Source organism: Xenopus laevis, chromosome 4L (assembly GCF_017654675.1).
Source record: "Xenopus laevis strain J_2021 chromosome 4L, Xenopus_laevis_v10.1, whole genome shotgun sequence".
In the NCBI taxonomy this organism is placed as follows: Eukaryota; Metazoa; Chordata; class Amphibia; order Anura; family Pipidae; genus Xenopus; species Xenopus laevis.
This window is the reverse complement of record NC_054377.1, coordinates 132,073,623-132,094,162: the sequence shown is the minus strand read 5'-3', so window position 1 is coordinate 132,094,162 and position 20,540 is coordinate 132,073,623. Positions and strand designations below refer to the sequence as shown.

Below are 20,540 nucleotides of genomic sequence, written 5' to 3'. Positions count from 1 at the left end.
GACACATGTTGACAGCACTTTAGACTTCTCATGGCATTCATTCTGCATCTGATTTTGCAAAGCAGATTTTCCATAAGTGGTTATGCTGCTGTGTTCTAGAATGCTCCCAATACTCTTTTATGTATGATTATACGAGGGTGGGCAAATTGCTTATATGCCCTAAACCATAATTAGGAGCTATTACATTGTATTACTGTTGGGAAAGATATAAGCTAGGATAACCACTCTCTGGTACCCAGTACAAAGAATTCGAAATGATGGACTCCGTTACTCTCAGTGACTTATTTGTATCAGTATAGAATATGTGAACTTCATTTCTTCTTGGTTGTCCATGTGTATTTGCCATTTCTATTAAAGGGGTTGTTCACCATTAAATTAACTTGTAGTAGGGCACAGAGAGTGATATTTTGAGACAATTAGCAATTGGTTTTCATTTTTTATAATTTGTGTTTTTTCTTTAGTTATTTAGCTTTTTATTCAGCAGCTTTGCAGTTTGCAATTTCAGCAATCTGGTTGTGAGGGTCCAAATTACCCTAGCAACCATGCACTGATTTGAATAAGAGGCTGGAATATGAATAGGAGAGGCCTGAATAGAAAGATGACTAATAAAAAGTAGCAATAATAATACATTTATAGCCTTCTAGAACAGTTTTTGTGACCCCCATTTGAAAGAGTAAGGCAAATAATTCAGAAACTGTAAAAGAAGAAAAAATGAAGGCCAACTGAAAAGTTGCTTTAGAATTAGCCATTCTATAACATACTATAAGGTGAACCACCCCTTAAAAATAATTGACAGGCAGCAAAATTATTTATTTTTGTTCCTGGCAAAACAATGCCAACAAAGTAATCGCATTAGCCTTACAATCTATTGTTGATTTTAACCTGTTAAATCCTAGTGTTTTGCATTCATGCTTTAAAGGAATACAAACTGGCAATTTAATTAAATACTGTTTGTTGCATTTACTGGTGCTTTATGGTATCATAGTTTGCTGGGGCCTCACTCAGGGTCGGACTGGGGGGCCCAGGGCCCACCGGAACTAATGTCCAGGGCCCCCTCCGACCCCCCTTGCCCCTATATGACGCACCAAGCGCGCATGGATGCAGGTGCCGCTCGTCGTGCCTGCGTGAAGTCCGACACTGCTCCAGTGTGGATGATAAACGTACAAACCAAGGGAATTCACTGGACTCCCTTCTTTAGGCTACTGGGAAGTCCTGCAAGCTTGAAAGTCCCTGTTGAATTTGTTGCTCTAACCAGACACTGATGTATAATATGAATATCACGTTTTTATTTATCTTTAGCTGGTGGATCTGAAGGCTGAACTTTTTAGAAAGCATGAGGAATTCAAGCAAGAGAAACTTTCTAAAGATGCTGGCATATCATTAAAGCCAAGAGCGGGCAGCAAGGTTACTGCTTTTAATAAAAATAAGTGCTGCTGTCTATCCAGTGCAGACCAGAGGAAAGGCTCCTTCTGTGGTCCTGTTGTATCTCTCATTAACAGAGTATAGTAGATAGAGTAGATAGATAGATAGATAGATAGATAGATAGATAGATAGATAGATAGATAGATAGATAGATAGATAGATAGATAGATAGATAGATAGATAGATAGATAGATAGATAGATAGATAGATATGTGTATATATATATATGTTTATGTATATATATATATATATATATCACAGTGTGTGTGTACACATATTTTTTGTACTCCAAATCCATAACCTTGCATTTATCTACACCAATGGGCCAATTTATGCTTGTTAGAGCCTTTTGGCTTGAGTAATCATTAAAGGAAAAGTAACAACAAAATGGTTTAAAGTAATGAAAACATTGTTTAGTGTTGCCCTGCACTGGTAAAACTGTTGTGTTTGCTTCAGAAACACTACTATAGTTCATATAAATAAGCTGCTGTGTAGCAATAGTGGAAATTGAAAAAAGTCTATATGGCACAGGTTAAATAGTGGATAACAGATAACACAATTATGTTCTACAGAGCTTATCCGATGTGTAACCTGAGCTTTTTCTCCTTTGAATGGCTGCCCCCATTGCAGCACACAGTTGCTGCTGCCCCCCTCCCCCAGAAATTTGCTCTTAAAGTACAAGGAGCAGCATATTTGCTGCCCCTGGTACCTAGTGGGGCGCTGCCTCCTCATTGGCGAAGCACCCCTGGCTACACAGCAGCTTATTTATGTAAACAATAGTAGTGTTTCTGAAGCAGCTGTTTTATATATATTGTATATGAACCTGTGAATAAAGACACCTTTATTTCACTAATATGAACGAGTGCGGGTCCATTTACTGGATTATATATATATATATTTATTTATATACACACACACATAATTACCTCAGGTATTATTCTCTACATCAGTGTTTTGTTTTGGTTTTTTCTTACAAGACCCCCAATAAAATCATGAGTTATTTTAGATAATTTTCTATTCTACAAGAATATTTTAATACAATAATGGCGGTCATGGAGAACCACCAAACAAAGCCATTTTTACATGTCCTGGCCCATAGGTTAAAGTGGACCTGTCACCTACACATAAAAAGCTACATAATGAAAGTCCTTTGCAAATTAAACATGAAACACAGATTATTTTTTTCATTAAAACATCCATACCTGTTATAAAGGTGTTTAAATATCTGAGCTGTCAATCAAATATTATCTGCCTGCCTCTATGCCTGAGGCATAAAGGTGGGGCAATTAATTACTTTCACTTTCCATTCAGCACTTCCTACATGTCACTGCACATCGTAATTTGCCCCTTCCCTCCACAGGCCCATAATTATGTAGGACACTGTGTATGGGCATTCTCGTGCTTACACAAGATTTTGGGGTGATACACAATTTATCTAAATAACAGTGTCCACAAAATGGCTGCTGCCTGCTTGGTGTCACAGTGTAATTCCAAGAGTAAAGATATAAAATAAATATAGTGTAAGTAAAGTTTATTTTGCTCAACAAACCTAATAGAAAATAATTTGGAATTGTTTCTTAGGGTGACAGGTTACCTTTAAGGATCCCTGTCGTATATATAGTTTTTATTGAAGTCATTTAACCCCCAGGTTAGACATTTATATTCCAGATGATATAGCTGTGAGAAAAGTACAGAAGCCTTTTTCTCTGTACATTTATTTAGTTAGGGAACTGATTCACTGACAATATGTTTGTGTTTGTCTGTTTGTAAGAAGACTTCCAAGACAAGACACTTTACCTTTCCCTTGAATTTATTTAGCTATGGGCTAGCCTTCATGTTCTTCTCGGCTCAGGTGTCTTCAGATGAAGATAAAGAACCTTTTTTTCTTTTTCAGAAACCCAACATATTTAGTAAGCAGAATGCTGGACTCGCTGCACGAGCAGAAAGAGATGTAGAAGAGAAGACTGAAGAGGAAAATACATTGGATAAATCCAGGTCAGAATCCACATGTAACAGACGTAAAACTGCTTTGTTTATCATATGGGAATATTGTTTCTTATTTTATCTTTTATATAACACCAACACATTTTATGCAGCACTTGCACATCATTCACATCAGTCCCTGCCCCATTGCAGCTTGCATGTTTAAAGGACCAGTAACGCCAAATTTTTTTAAAACTTCTTTCCCCCCAAAATAACTATAATGATAGGTAAGGCTTACGTCCCCTTGGATTTTCGCAACTCTTTAGCTTGAATTTGACTTTCAAAGCGCCTCATAGGAAAAAGGCGAAACAGCAATTCGGCAGCTTTTAGGTGGCAAATAGTAAAAATTTGAGTTCTTAAAGGGCCAGAGTATGATAAATCTCAAAAATAAAATTCAAATGTTTTTTAAAAAAACTTAAATCGAATTTGGATAACTCCCTAGTCGAATTTGACAGTTTTGACCATAAAAAAAGTTGAAAATTTTTGAATTTTTAATTCGATCCTTGATAAATCTGCCCCTTAGTGTTAGTGGGTGCAGCGTCTTTGCCTTTGATAGATAAAGGGTTAAGTATTTGCAGTTTGGAAATGTTATACCTGTAGCATGTGTATGTAAAATTTTACAAGCAAGATTTGCTTTGCAAAATGACTGAAAGCATTGCTGCCAACAGGTGCTTCTTTATAAACTTTTTCAAACATAATATTAAGGGGCCGATTCACCAAGGGTCAAAATCGAGGGTTAATTAACCCTCGATATTCGACTGGGAATTAAAATCCTTCGAGTTCGAATATCGAAGTCGAAGGATTTTAGCGCAAATAGTGCGATCAAACGATCGAAGGATTATTCATTCGATCGAACGATAAAATCCTTCGAATCGAACGTTTCGAAGGATTTAAATCCAACGATCGAAGGATTATCCTTCGATCAAAAAAACTTAGGAAAGCCGATGGGGACCTTCCCCATAGGCTAACACTGAGTTCGGTAGCTTTTAGATGGCGAACTAGGGGGTCGAAGTTCTTTCTTAAAGAGACAGTACTTCGACTATCGAATGGTCGAATAGTCGAACGATTTTTAGTACGAATCCTTCGATTCAAAGTCGTAGTCGAAGGTCGTAGTAGCCCATTCGATGGTCGAAGTAGCCCAAAAAACACTTTGAAATTCAAAGTTTTTTTACTTCGAATCCTTCACTCGAAGTTAGTGAATCGGCCCCTTAGTGTAAGGAGCAGGTAGTTTCCCCTGCTGTGTGCCTAATGGAGGCCATTCTGTAGTGTGGTTAGTAGTCCTAGTTAGCGCTGAGGTTTTCTTGGAAGTGAACAAACCTGTGCTCAGCCTGTTCTGTGTTGAGATCTCTTCCCATAATAGGGGGTGCCCAGTCCAATTTTGAACATCAGAGGAGCGAGTGAATAATGTAATACTTACGAAGTAACATTCTGAGGAGCCTAGTTTTATTCTCACAGATACAGCATTTGAATTTCAAACAAAAAGAACGGAGTTGTCAGTGTTTAGGACGAGAGAAATCAGAGATGAAGGAGGAAATTATGGCAGCGAAAGTCATTCAGCCATCAGACGTCACTGCGTTTCCTTGTGGCTGGGAGCTATGTTGTTCATTTAACGCTATTAGGGAACGGATGCTTTAAGCACACGCAGCTGCTCCTTTTATATGTGTGATGGGAGCCTATCATACTCTATTCATCCCTTTGCTCTGCCCCTCAAGAAGAACATCAAAGCTTATGCTTAAATTCTGTTATTTCTTCTACTACTGATGTACGTTATGCACTTGGAATTCAGAAACATGCTGGATACTTATTTTCCCTATTAGGAATAAGATAGGTGACGTCTTGATGAAGAAGGCTTTGTAGTAGGGATGCACCGAATCCACTATTTTCGACTCGGCCGAACCCCGAATCCTTCGCGAAAGATTCGGCCGAATACCGAACCAAATCCTAATTTGCGTATGCAAATTAGGGGTGGGAATGGGGAAAACGTTTTTTACTTCCTTAACAAATAAGAGTCTTGTGACAGAAATGGGAAAGTTATTATACTGGTCAAGACTGCCCTATTGGGGATAACATTCAATATACAAAAAAACAGATAGGTGGATTGCGAAACCAATATATTAAAAGTAGAATTTATTATATAATCTCTAGAACACCGGCCGGCCAGGAAGCACCATGAATAATTTAAGAATAAATATACATAAAATCAATAATATATTCAATCCAGGTGGGTAATTACTTTTCCTGTAAAGAAAATTCAAATAACTGTTCCTTGGTTGTGGTGTATGCTTGTACTTTAAAGTACAAGAAAAAGGTAGTGAGTTGTAGTTCAGCAAGACGGAAAAGTTATTTCAATTGGGATTATGGCCAAGATTTTCCCAATATTGTGCAGCAGTAAAGTATGCAGAGTGCTTTACTGAGTAAATCTAACAGGCAGATCGATGAGTGGCTAAATATTGAGAGCAGATTTATTCAAAGGGATGTATTGGGGCATCCCCCACTCCCTCCTTTTTTACTTCCTTGTTTTGTAACTAAAAGTCACGCGATTTTCCGCCCGCCCTTAATTTGAATATGCAAATTCGGTTCGGCCAGGCAGAAGGATTCGGCCAAAACCTGCTGAAAAAGGCTGAAGCCTGAACTGAATCCTGGATTCGGTGCATGCCTAGTTTGTAGGGTATTTGGGATGATAAATGTAGCTGTAGCAATCAATGCCAGTCATTAGCAGGAGCAGGCCAGGGAGATATTGTCCTGTATTAAAAGGGGTATTGATGCACAAGAGAAGAGGGTCATTCTTGATCTTTTCAATGCACTGGTAAGGGCCCATCTAGAATATCTGCTCCAGTGATCACAATGGACATTACAAGTCCAGATAAAAGCAGCAGATTTAATAGAAGAGACAAAGGATCTCCTTTATGAGCAAAGACTGTCGATTGCAGGTGTTTGCATTGAATAAAAGAGTTGCTCAGGCAAAAAAATGTCATATAACGAGAGGTGTGAAGTTGTGGCATTGCCTTCCTGAAGAGGTGTCACTGGCTGATGCATTAGATGGCTTCATGAAAGGATTATATGTTTTTTTTAGCAAGTGACGAGTATAAGGTTACTGATATTAATACTCTTAGTAAATTGTTGATCCAGGGTCCAAGTGTGATTTTCGGGGCCAGGAAGGAATGTGTCTACTCTTCTTAGGCTAATTGCAGTTGAACGGGTTCTTCACCTTCCAAACACTTTTTTTTTTCAGTTCAGTTGATTTCAGGTTATTCATCAGAAATAATTACTTTTTTTCATTTGCTTTCCTTTTTTTTACAGCCCACATACCACAGAAACCCCTAATATATCCATCACAGTTACCTGTTTGTTCAAAAAGTATGAATAAATGCCATTTTCTATGCTGCAATCCAGCTGGTTAACAGTTCTTCTCTTTCTGCATCATTTGAAATCCTGGCAGGGAAGGAGGGACTAAACACTGATGTAACAACTACTCCACAGCTTACAGACAGCATGCAGGAACTACATAACCCACAATGCATTGCACTGGGATGTTCCTTATTGAAATCATGTGTGCAGGGAATTGTGGGGTTTGGAGGATGCAGGCTAAGGACATCTGGCTGTTGATACAAAGTAACAGTAGTCAGCCAGCTCAGCAAAGTAGTCAGACAGATCAGCAGGGGGCTAGGGCTTAGGGAACTGTTCCAAACCATCAAAAATCATGAAACGTCTGCATATTTTTTAATTGATGTATATTGCAAAGTTGCTTGAAATTGTTTACTCAAAAAGCTTATGTTTTTGTGGAATTCCCCTTTAAGTGTTCCTGTCTCTGGTTTTTCAGTCTGGCAGCTCAGTAATTCAGCTGCAGATTCTGAACTGTTAACATTTTCTCCATTAGTTGATACCTTTCTCAGCAGCATCTGTGGAATATTATGAACTATTGTGTCAATTCTAACAGTTGCCTTTAAAGGAGAAGGAAAGCTCCAAGACAGTTTATTGCCAATAGATTAGCCACAATAGTGCAAGCTAGAACGCTATATTTATTCTGCAGAATGCTTTACCATGCCTGAGTAAACAGCACTAGACATTGTCTATGTTTGTTTAGGATACAAGCTGCCATATAAACTTGGTGTGACATCACTTCCTGCCTGAGTCTCTCCCTGCTCACTTAGAGCTCTGGGCTCAGATTACAGCAGGGATGGGAGGTGGGAGGGGGAGAAAAGCAAACTGAGCATGCCCAAGCCCTGCCCTGGAGGTTTATGCCGAAAACAGGAAGTCTGATAAAGAAGCCCATGTATACACAATAGAAGAAAAGAAATGCTGTGTTTCTTTTGACAGAGGACTCAGAGCAGAATTACTTTGAGGGTTTACTGGTGTATTTATATAGACCTTTCTGATAAAGCTAACTTCATTTTCGCCTTTGTTTTGACCAGAAGGGCAAAAGATAAGAAATTAATCATCTTCTGTATCAATTTAGAACAGTCGGTGACCCCCCTCGCAGAGCTGCTTTAGAAAGAAATAAGAAGGTGAAATATGAAACTTTATGGGCAAGTCAACCCCAAAATAAAAATTTGCCACATAAACGTAAACGTGATTTTAGGCAACTTTCCAATATACATTTATTAGAAATGTTCAGTGCTTTTAAAGTTATTTCTAAAAACAATTGCTTTACAAAGCAGCTCTTAAATCCTGGTTGTTACTTTTTAAACAATGTTGCAAAAGTTTTAGTTCCCCAGCAAAGACAGGTCTGTTAAAGGACCAGTAACATCACATTTTTTTTTTAATTCGTTAGTATACGATGAAAAAAAAACTAAACTAAAAAACTAATTAAAGGAAAACTATACCCCTCAAACAATGTAGGTCTCTATAAAAATATATTGCATAAAACAGCTCATATGTAAAACCTTGCTTCATGTAAATAAACCGTTTTCATAATAATATACTTTTTTTGTAGTATGTGCCATTGGGTAATCATAAATAGAAAATTGTCATTTTAAAAAATAAGGGCAGCCCTCTAGGATCGTATGATTCACTGTGCACACAAACTTACCAAACAAACCATACATGTTAGGTCACATGAGCCAATTAACAGACAGAGTTGCCTCTTTTGCTTCCACACTTCTTCCTGTTACAGTTAGTGTTGAAGTATTTCTGGTCAGGTGATCTCTGAGGCAGCACACAGACCATCACGAAATAGTCGTTCAAGGCAAAATATGTAAAAGGGCAATATTTATATTTATATATATATATATCAATATGACAAGTTTCTTTAATATGCCACTTAATTTGATATAAACTGTCTGCTGCTCAAGTATTCATTTTAGGGGGTATAGTTTTCCTTTAAACGTTGAATTCTCTAAGTCTTTATCAAGAAATAACTTACCAAAACTCCGCTTGCGCTCCCCTTCATAAAAGGCGACGCTACATGTTGCGGTGCTCGATTTCTCCTCTCTGGCTATCTCCTATAAGGAAGGCAGGGAGGAGAAATCGAGCGCTGCACGATGGATCGCCTTTTCTCAAGAGGATCGCAAGCGGAGTTTCGGTAAGTTATTTCAAAGTTTCATTTGTCAAAAAAATTGATGTTACTGGTCCTTTAATCTGCTGCCTTGTCTTACATTGTATCAACAGTCTGAGCCACCAGGGCAGAGAATATAAAAGGTATAAACACTGATTTTAATAGTAATACATTTACAAATAATTTAAAAACCATAGTCAATTTCGAATTGAATGCACATTGTAAAGTTGATTAGAATTTGGTTTTCTTTTATTGGGCAAAAAAATATTTTTTGGGTTCAATATTAGAATAATGAGCACAAAAAAAAGTGTTGGAACCCCTTTAACCAGCGCCAGAACTAGGGGTAGGCAGAAGAGGCATGTGCCTAGGGGAAAAAAGTTAAAGGGCACGTACTTCTTCCATCCACTTCCATGAAGTGCAAGCTTTATTACAGAAGGTGAAGGAAGCTTGTGGGGAAGAAGAGGATGGGATCTCCATACCTCCCAACATTTTGGAAGTAAAAAGAGGGACAAAGTTTTTTTTTCCTGCATGTAGCGCAGCAATTTTTTGACCACACCCCTTTATGTGGCCACACCCCCTAATTACCATGTTCGTTTTACAAAATTTGGCAGGTTATGAAAGTTTGAAAATATTTCTCCTTATCTAAACTGTGTTTTTGTGTCTCAAAATTGTTACAAAGAATCTTATTTGCACCTGTTAGCTGTTCTGGGCTCTCTGCTAAAAGCCAATTAAGTGAGAAACTTTGTTTATTTTTCTGGCTGTTCAGTGCAGAGAAAAGAGGGACTTTCCAGTACAAATGAGGGACTGCGGGTTGAGCTGTCAAAAGAGGGACTGTCCCTCCGAAAAAGGGACAGTTGGGAGGTATGGATCTCTGATCTGCCAATCCCAGCTGCACAGGATCCCAGTGAGGAATGGTTAGTTTATGTAGTGTAGCTCTTGGCTCTGTCAGATACTGATGCATTGCTAGGCCTTTTAACTGATGATGAGCAATAAGGCAGCCCATGAATAGCCAAACTGTATCATCTCCCTGCCTACACACATCCATTCAGCTTAATTATATGTTCTTTACAAATTACACTGTTGCTTCAGGTTCAACTGTAAGTAACTTGTCATTTAAGATTTGCCAATATTTTTTTTTTATTGGTTTGGATTCATTACCATTGTTAAATCTATTCTCATGCATCAGAGCAGCCCTTATATCTTGTATATAGTTCAAATAAAATAACATGTCAATTAACAGAATGCATGAAATCTGCACTAACTGAAATAATCAGAGGCGCGCCAGTATTCATGATAAAGTACCAATTAAGTAAGGCATTGAACCTAAGAAGGGAAAATGGTAGGAAAAAACTAAACCTATATCTTCAGACCAAAAAGTAAAAGCCGAAGTAAAATGTATTTTTTTTTTCACATCATTTGAAAATGTTTCTTTGGTACTTTCATTAATACCCTGATTAATAGATAATCCTGAAAGTACACTATATGGCCAAAAGCACCCAGATATCTGCTTCCCAAACCAAGGCTATTACAGGTATAGGATCTATTATCCTGAATGCTCAGGGGTTTTCTGGATAAGGGATTTTCCCCTGATTTGGATCACCCTACCCTATGTCTGCTAAAATCATTTGAACATTAAATCAACTCATTAGGATTGTTTTTCCACCAATATGTATTCATACAATTTAGTAAAGTACAAGGTACAGTTTTATTATTAGGGACATTTTCATTAGGGATGCACCGAATCCAGGATTCGCTTCGGGATTTGGCCCTTTTCAGCAGGATTCGGATTCGGCAGGGAAGGGAATTTTTGTCACAAAACAAGGAAGTAAAAAAGGTTTTCCCCTTCCCATCCCTAATTTGCATATGCAAATTAGTATTCAGTTGGTATTCTGCCGAATTGCTCACGAACGATTCTGGGGTTCAGCCAAAATAGTGGATTCCGTGCATCCCTAATTTTCAGCAAATACATTATATTACACAAGTCCAGGGAACATTAATAAAGAAAATAGAGTTGTTATCATGCCCTACACATGAGCCCAGTGTATAGTTTATGTTCCATATTTTAGAAAATGTATGGGGGAACCTGAAAAAAAATGTATGGACTTTTGCAGGCTATCACTCAGAGAAAAGACGCCAGGGTTTTTTGGATTTAGGAAGTCCTATGCACTCCATTGCAATTCACCTGGTCTGAGATGGCGAAGGCAAGTCTGGTGAATGAGGTAACGTTCAGGTATATCCACATCTTAGTGAATTTGCTGATTTAAGTCCGTTCGCCAGAGCCAAAATTCGACTTGCGTTCGAGTTCGAACCATCGCTAGTGTCTATCTCCTTCACTAGCGAAGTGACGCCTGCGGCCGTTAGGACATTGGTGAAGTTCCGAAATGAAGTCATGCTGGTGAGTTTCGCCCATTAGGGAATCTGCCCCTATGGGAGATGACTTTTCCATAATTCTGGGGCTCTCTGAATAACAGGTTTCCGGGATCTCATACCTGTAAAATGAAGTTTGTCCTCCCTTTGCTGCTATAACAGCATCTACTCTAGTGGCAAGGCTTCCCATTATATGTTGAAGCACTGATGAGCCCTGATGTTCTTCCACTCAGTAAACCCATTCTGTATGGGCCTCACTTTGCCCATGGGTCTTTAATGTGTCCCGTTTTACTGCCAATCTTGATTGCTGTAAATGGCATGGCTATTTCTTTTAATTATATGAATTATTATACACAATAGCTGTGGCTTAAATGCCAGTGGCACTAGGCCAGAATTAGTGCACTGAGAAGCAGCAGAAAACAAGTGGTAGCTGTATACACTCTTAACTTTATGTAAATTATTCCTATGTCTTCATCATTGGATCCTTCAGGCACTGGTTCTGCCTTTTGTAGGGTTGCCACCGAATGTCAAACTGGTTTATTTTTATTAGACGGAGGATCAGAGTTTGAAACGGGAGAGGTTGAAAGCAAAGCGCAAGACCATGCTACAAGCAAGACTCTCTAAACTCAAACAGAGAAAGCTGAAGAACCTGAAAGTGGAGGGGGCAGAAGAAGAAACGGTACCAGGTGAGTGGGCACGAGCTTTATTTTGTGCCGGGTTGTCTTTAAAAGCTGAAATCGCAAAATCTTTTGTTTTTCTCAATTTGTTTGACATGTTAGGTTTAAATGCTTATTATTAATCTCCAGTGACTTGTTTAGACACCCCTATCCTTGAAGAGTTCCCAGCCTTGTCATTGATGGGTTTTTTTTCTGTTATTTTTTGCCATTAATATAATCAGCAGTACAGTGTATTAGTATTGCAGTAGAAATGTGGGCTTCATCATTATTAGACACATTGCTGCCCACCAGCTTTTCTGAGCACCCATCATGCTCATATATAATTTTAGTATCAGTAGCATCAACAGGAACAAGTGCCATCATTCAGTCTATTGTGTCCATGCCATTTTATGTATCTTTTCATCCTCACTGATTACAGAAGAAGAGGACAATTTTATTGGACCAGAACTCCCAGGCAGAAGAACCTGTTGGGCCTGAGAAAAAGGTGGAGGTTGTTGTCCAGGACAGAAGAGTCACGAAAACAGGAGTGCCCCATGTTCTTGAGTGGGACAGAGGCAAAGGTAAGAGGTTTTGGTGACACTCACTGTGTGCACCTGTTGGAAAGGATAAGGATACCAAACATTATTATTATAATGATCATCATTCTGTCTTCACACCAACATTATTGCCATCAATAAAATAAGAAGCAATTCAGATATTTATATTACATTAGCTTGACACCTAGTACTACTGGGCTATAGTTTCCACCTTCAGCACAGAGAACCCTGCAATTTATAAATAGTTAAATAGTTTATCTCAGCTTTACTTCACACTGCTCCAGATAGCTCCATTCTTAGCCTCGCATTCCTCCTGAGACATGAAATAAGCCTTAAAGGAACAGTTCAGTGTAAAAATAAAAACTGGGTAAATAGATAGGCTGTGCAAAATAAAAAAATGTTTTCAATATAGTTAGTTAGCCAAAAATGTAATGTATAAAGGCTGGAGTGACTGGATGTCTAACGTAATAGCCAGAACACTACTTCCTGCTTTTCAGCTCTCTTGGTTTCCACTGATTGGTTACCAGGCAGTAACCAATCAGTGACTTGAGGGGGGGCCTCATGGGTCATTACTGTTGCTTTTGAATCTGAGCTGAATGCTGAGGGTCAATTGCAAACTCACTGAACAGTTATGTCCAATGTGACCCCCTTAAAGTCACTGAGAGCTGAAAAATAGGAAGTAGTGTTCTGTTATGTTAGACGTCTAGTCACTCCAGCCTTTATACATTACATTTTTTCTAACTATATTAGAAACATTTTTCTGCAGGTGAGGGTCAGTATTCCTAAAGGGGACACATAATCTGCTGTAGCACTGTGCAGGGTGGAGGCAGGGAGGGGGGGCAGTGGAGACTTTTGCTAAAGGGGGTTTAGTTCTCCTTTAAGGCCAGGGTTAGACAACCGCGAATCTCAGGCCTGCGTTTCTCCACAGACTGAGAATCCATCCCCGCTGCCACCCACTCCTGCTCTGCAAGCACCCAGAAGCATTGTATCGACTCGGGTGCAGGCAAACACAGTGGATTTCTGCTTTGAAATAAAAAATTTTGCATTTCACACCAAAATCCGCCAGCAGTTCAAATGAAAAGGGGCAGCAGAGAATCCGCAATCGAGTCCATCATCTGGCCCTAGCCTAAGGCAGCCATTACAAGATGGACAGGCATTGATTTTCCTGCTATATAAAAATAAAATTTTCCCTTCCATTTATTAAAAAAAAAAAAGACTAAAAAAATATAAAAATAAAAAGCAAAAAAACCAGAATATACAATAATATATGTATACACAGTCTAGTACCCCAGACAGTCTATTGGCTATTATAATCATAATTCATAATGATGAAAAAACACAATAGAAAGACAAAATTCCACCCTACTTAAAGAGGTGGTTCACCTTTAAGTTAACTTTCAGTATGTTATAGATTGGCTAGTTCTAAGCAATTTTTCAGTTGGCCTTTATTTCTTCTTTTTTTTTTTTTATAGTTTATGAATTATTTGCCTTCTTCTGACTATTTCCCCCAGACACAGCCTATTGGCTATTTTAATCATAATTCATAATGATGGAAAAACACAATAAAAAAACAAAATTCCACACTACTTATAGAGGTGGTTCATCTTTAAGTTAACTTTCAGTATGTTATAGATTGGCTAGTTCTATCATTTTTTCAGTTGGCTTTTACTACTTCTTTTTTTATAGTTTATGAATTATTTGCCTTCTTCTGACTATTTCCATGGGGTCACTGACCCAATTTAAAAAAAAACAAATGCTCTGTAAAGCTACAAATGTATTGTTATTGCTAATTTTAATTACTTGTCTTTCTATCCAAGCCCTGTCCTATTCATATTTTAGTCTCCTTATTCAAATCAATGCATGGTTGATACGGTAATTTGGACCCTAGCAACCAGATGGCTGAAATTGCAAACTGCTAAATAACACAAAACTCACGAAAAAAATAAATATCACTCTGTACATCATACTAAAAGTTAATTTAAAGGGGAACAATCCCTTTAAATTTGAAGAAACCAAATACCCAATGTATAACTTCTCTTTTGGATAATTACAATTTACTATTTTTTATTCGTTAGCATTCATGATATCAACAGTTGTTTACGCTGCTAATAACATGAATGTGTAACCTGAGCGCCCCTACTGATTGGCCCAGGATAGGGCCTGGCAGAACTGCACCAATCAAATTTACTGATCGACCAAACAACCGATCTCCGTCGGACGAAAAATGTCGGGACTCTCCACACACGGTCCGAAACTCGTACGAATCTTCAATTCGTACGATCAGATCTTTGCGTCTATGGCCAGCTTTAGGGCATGAGACAAGTAAATACCTTCTGATTTCAGAACGCTTCACTTTGCCTTTCACTAGTAATGCTAATGTGTCATTTCTTACAAAATTGACAAAATGCTGCCATCTTGTGGTCCAAGATAGATATTATTGCACTGCCCATAGTTATTATAGTTTAACAGATTTGCTTCTCTACAAACTTAAAAGCTCCAGAGCCTCTGTCTAAAAATAGAATCAAATCCAAGGTATTTCATTTTTTACAACATGTTTATTGTTTTTCATAAACAAGCCAGCAATGGAACAGTACATGGACAAAATTCCAACACATTGAATGAAGAAGTACAAAGATACAGTAAACAATGATGATCTAACAAAAATCCTGAAAATAAATCTGAACAAAATAAAAATAAAATTTACAAAATTTTATAAAATTTTATTTCTACATGGAAGAAATAAAAACATTAGAGCACTTCGAGGATTAAATGGGAAATAATCAGATAACTTCCAGGAAATATTTCCCTTATTTAGATGACCTTATGAATCCCAATTTAGTCAGCAATTCCTTCTTGGGTTTATCAAATAAATGCAGATATCTGGACCATGTACAATAAAAAGAATAGGCCGACTTTTCTTTCTCAAAATTGTATCTAAACGCTTCTTGTAAGAATAACTGGCTTATAGGAAAAAAGGACTTCCTTTAAGGTGGGGATTTCTTTCAGATCCAAGGTATTAGCCTGAGGCTTACACTTTCCTGTTAAAGGTGGTTTGAAATCAAATAGAAAATTAAAGGGGTTGTTGACCTTTGAATTAACTTTTAGGGGCCCATTTACTTAGCTCGAGTGAAGGAATAGAATAAAAAAAACTTCGAATTTCGAATGATTTTTTTTGGCTTCTTTGACCATCGAATTGGCTACTTCGACCTTCGAATCGAATGATTCGAACTAAAAATCGTTCGAATATTCGACCATTTGATAATCAAAGTACTGTCTCTTTAAAAAAAACTTCGACCCCCTACTTCGCCACCTAAAACCTACCAAGGTGCAATGTTAGCCTATGGGGAAGGTCCCCATAGGCTTTCTAATGTTTTTTTGGGCGAAGAAAAATTGTTCGATCGATGGATTAAAATTCTTCGAATCAAACGATTTGAAGGATTTAATCGTTCGATCGAACGATTTTTCATTCGATCGAACTATTTGCGGTAAATCTTTTGACTTCGATATTCGAAGTCGAAGGATTTACATTCGGCAGTCGAATATCGAGGGTTAATTAACCCTCGATATTCGACCCTATGTAAATCTGCCCCTTAGTATGATATTATTTGTGGTTTTTGAGTTCTTTACCTTGTTATACAGCAGCTCTCAATTTCAGCAATCTAGTTGCTAAAGTACAAATTCCCCTAGCAACCGTGCATTAATTCGAATAAGAGACTGGAATATGAATAGAAGAGGGACTGAATAGAAATATCAGTAATAAAAAATAGCAACAACAATACATTTGTAGCCTTGCAGAGCATTTGTTTTTTCTTAGATTGGGTCAGTGACCCCCAGTTGAAAGGGTTTTTTTTTTGTGGGTTTTCAGTCAGTAGTTCTCTAGTTTGGTATTTCAGCAGCTTTCTGGTTGCTAGAGTCTTATGTACCCTAGCAACCAGGCAGTGGTTTGAACAAAATACAGGAATATAAATAGGAAAGGGCCTATGTAGAAAGATAAGTAATTAATAAAAAGTAACACTAAAACTGTAGCCTCCCAGAGCAATAGATTTTGTCAGAAGGCAAATCATTTTAAAAAAAAAAAAACTATAAAAATAAAATAATAAAGACCAATTGAATAGTTGCTTAGAATTCCTTTTTCTATAAAATACTAAAATGGATTCCTTTAAAGTGAACTCACTTCTGAGCACTTTAGCAGACCTGTCATATGACATAATGTCAAGGCTGAAACTGGGCTAGAAATGAGACTCAGAGACATATACTATGAAAGTTCCCCTTTAGGCTCCCAATAAAACACACAACACATTACCCCTTTGAGGCCCTCCTCCACCTTCAAGCCCATCATGTAAGGTGTCGAGTGAATTTAGGGTACCCTGCACTCTGAGCTCTGGGGGGGGGGGTTTGCTGGTGTTTTTGATGGTGGTGTAGAGTTGCTGTCCATGGGTAGTCACCCACCATCCCTATGCCAAATTGGTATATTTTTCTAGGATGAATTTGCTCTGCATCACCCACATTTTCCTTGTAATGATTCTGCAGCACCCATTTTATTCTTCACCTATTTTAATGGGTTGATTCTTCACTCTTGCAATCTAAGATTTAAAAATTCTAAAGATGCAACACCAGACACAGGTTAATAAGCCAACGATTTCTAGTGCTGATGACACAGGGCGCCCCAAATGAGTTGTTTGGACCATTGTCTGACAGTTGCCCTGTGAGTGAGGCTGTTGTCTGACAGTTCCAAGCTTCCATCGTGTTGTCACCTCATTCTGCACTTAAAGGGGTCGTTCGCCTTCCAACACTTTTTTCCATTCAGTTAATTTCAGATTCTTCACCAGAAGATTTTCTATGTGTGACTGTTTTTCTAATGTTAAACTGTAAGCTGTCATTTTTCTCCTTCTAAAGCACCTCTGGGAGGGGGGTCGCCGACCCTGTAATCCATTTTAAATGTATACATTTAGTTGATACTTTTCTTATCTTTGTCGCTGCTGAGCAGAATCTCTGACTTCCATTAAAGGGCATCTGTTGAGTAAAAATGTTATCCCCAACCAAAGGTGTGGGCTAATACAGACCGCATTCTGGTTGGGGACAACAGTATTTTTTTTTTTTTTAAATGCCCCCTGCCAGTGCTAGGCTGCCTGGACCGGGACCATGTTTGGTCACTCGCATGCACACAACGCGCATGTGACGTCACTCGCATGTGCATAATGAGCAATTCGGGCAGCTTTTCATTATGCGCATGCATTTTTTTAAAAAAACTACTGTTATCCCCAACCGGAATGCGGCCTGAATTAGCCCACACCTTTGGTTGTGGATCACATTTTTACAGGTGCCCTTTAAAGGCAATTGATACAATGTTGAAAAATTGTAACAGATCAGAGTCTGCACCTGAATTATTGAGCTGCCAGACTCAAACACCAGAGACAGAGACTGGTGATTTGCGGGTGGTCTGGGTCAAGCTCTTCTTCCTGCTCTCCCTGCCCACCACCTTACACTGACGGCTTCCGGGTTTCGGTTTTGTAGTCGTCGCAGAGCTATCAAACAAACCCAGAAGTCGGGCTTGGACTGGCACGGGTGGTGGGAGGTCGGATATCGGGAGAGTGCGGGTCTGGAAAAACCCGACCCACACATCACTAACAGGGACTTTAAACTTGGATTTCGGAAAAAAGGTTAAAAACTAAGAAAATGGAAAGTAATTGAAAAAAGTCTTTATTTCTGGAGAACAATCTGAAAACAATTGAACTGAAAAAAGGGTTTAGAAGGGGAACAACCCCTTTAATTGCTCTAGACTGAAAATCCTGTGGCTTGACACCCCCCATTGTTGCACGTTTGCACCCAGTGCAGTTTTATTTGGGCTGTTAATCAAGTGTTTTATTCTTTTTAGAGTTCACATTCGGACACTGGTCTAAACCACGGACAGATCATAGAGACGAGCGAGACCCTGAATTTGCACCACCGCCATTCTACGCTTCAGAGCCGAAAAAATCTGCTGGGCCTCAGTCGCAGCCTTGGAAGCAGCCTGGTTCCTCCAGTGGAAAACTGAAGTTTGGCTTTAAACAGAATTCATGTGCTGAGCAGTCTCAGCCCGGCCTCAGCAGAGAGTCCAAGCCGGAAGAGAAGAGTTTAGAGGATATGATTTCTTACTATAGGAAAGTGTCCTGATGTGGGAGGGGACAGGCTAGGACTATTAACTGTCTGTATAACCGGAATTAATATTTAACAGGAGAAAACAGGAGAAAATGCATCCTTTTATAGTTTCACCATTCCCTTCGCAAATAACATTTAGTTTGTATTCCGAAAAGTGGATCCATTGCGATATAAAGCTATTGCTTTTGGAAAGAAATGTCTGTACACTGTTCTCTGGTATCCTCCCTAAACAGTGAAATACAATGATGTAACACTGGTAAAATCATATGTAACAAAGGAAGCTAAAACCAAACAGGGTAAGTGCTCACAATTTTCAGGGAAGCATGAAGCTTTTTGGTTGTGGAACCAATTGTGGTGAGTGACCATGATCTAACTTAGTGATATAATGCAGAATATCTTGTAAGGTGGTTATTACAAAAATTACTAAATATTACAAAATTGCTAATTTCTCTCTCTCTCTGCAAACCCTGATTATTTGCTCTGAGGGGATGCTAGGAGTTGATCTATCTTGAAATTAAAAAATAAATAAATAATAAATGTACGTTGCAAAAGTCCTTAGAATAGCACTCTCATCATTTTTACATTCACTCATTTTAATAGTTAACTTATCCTTTAAAAGCCTCAACATCAGGAACACCATCCTCCAATAAAGCCTGATGTTTCCAAGTTCGGCTAACTCCATGTTCTAATTGTATTATACCCAGAGCCAAAGGGAATGCTATCACCTGTGTATGAAGTGTATTTGGTCCATTCTTGTCAGACGCGAATGCGTGATGTCACAATGCCGGGTTTTGGCGACAAAAATTCGAAATAAAAGGACGCCCAGGACGCTAGTTCAATGCCCGATTATAGGATTTGTTTCAAGCATTCCTGGGTGTTCCTAAATTCATGTTTATTGTATTCCTGGACTTTTGACCCTGCCTGAACTTTGACTTTGCTAATTATCTGCCCTGCCTATTGAACTACTGCCTGGATTTGACTACGCTTATTCCTGATCCCTCGTCTGTTACAGTGAACTTGGACTTTACCCGAAGCTTCCTCCTTGGTCCGGACCTCCCCCGCTGGGAGCCGATAGGCCCCTGACAATTCTTTCCTGGAGTGCATTATCCTCAGACACCACCAAATTGACCCTACCAAATTGTGATCTAGGGAAGGACATTTTCTCCTGAAAGAATGCAAAATGGAACAAGTGTTGATGTCTGGATACATAACATAAAGGTCTGAGGGCCTGTCACTTACTAATTGTAGTATCCAAAAAGGGAATATTTCATATGCATAGTAAATGTAATGTGTAATGAATTTTGTTACAACAGGGCCACCTGCTGGTTATATTCTGATTACCAAATAGTCAAGGAAATTGTAAGGAGAAAAAAGAAGGCTGCTCTGATGTTCAGAGCAGCCTCTTTCTTTCTCCTGACAGCTTCCTTGACAACTTGGTGGTCAGAATGGTCAGAAAATGACCAGCAGGTGTCGCTGTTGTGACAAAATGAATTCATGTTAACAGTACATTTATCCTATAATATCCTGGAATTAAAAAATGATGTAAAGTTCTTGGAATAGCACCCTCATCAATTTTACATTCACTTGTTTTGAAGGTTTACTTATCCTTTAATAGAATAGGGCTACGTTGCTGTACACTGGGACTGCAGGAAAATGAAAAATGTAACCAATCCAACTATAACAGTGGAGAACAAATGCTACCTTGATTGTTTTCCCAGGAAGGTCTGTGTTGATTGAAGATACTTCAGTTCTCTGTTGTAATGACTCTTCCTATGTGAAATATTAGCACTTAGAATTCAGAAGGCACTAGTGCAAATATACTCTCTCCCACCCTGTATCTGTGTCCTATTCACCAATCCCCCCAGTAACCATCTGGCCCAACTTTTCTCACTACCTCTTCACATTGGTGACTTCACTAGAGCT

The 20,540-nt window shown here is 38.6% G+C and overlaps 1 pseudogene; it reads left to right on the top strand.

Moving 5' to 3' along the window:
- Positions 1-1,094: 1,094 nt before the first annotated feature.
- Positions 1,095-18,766, top strand: LOC108713578 (annotated as a pseudogene).
- Positions 18,767-20,540: the final 1,774 nt, after the last annotated feature.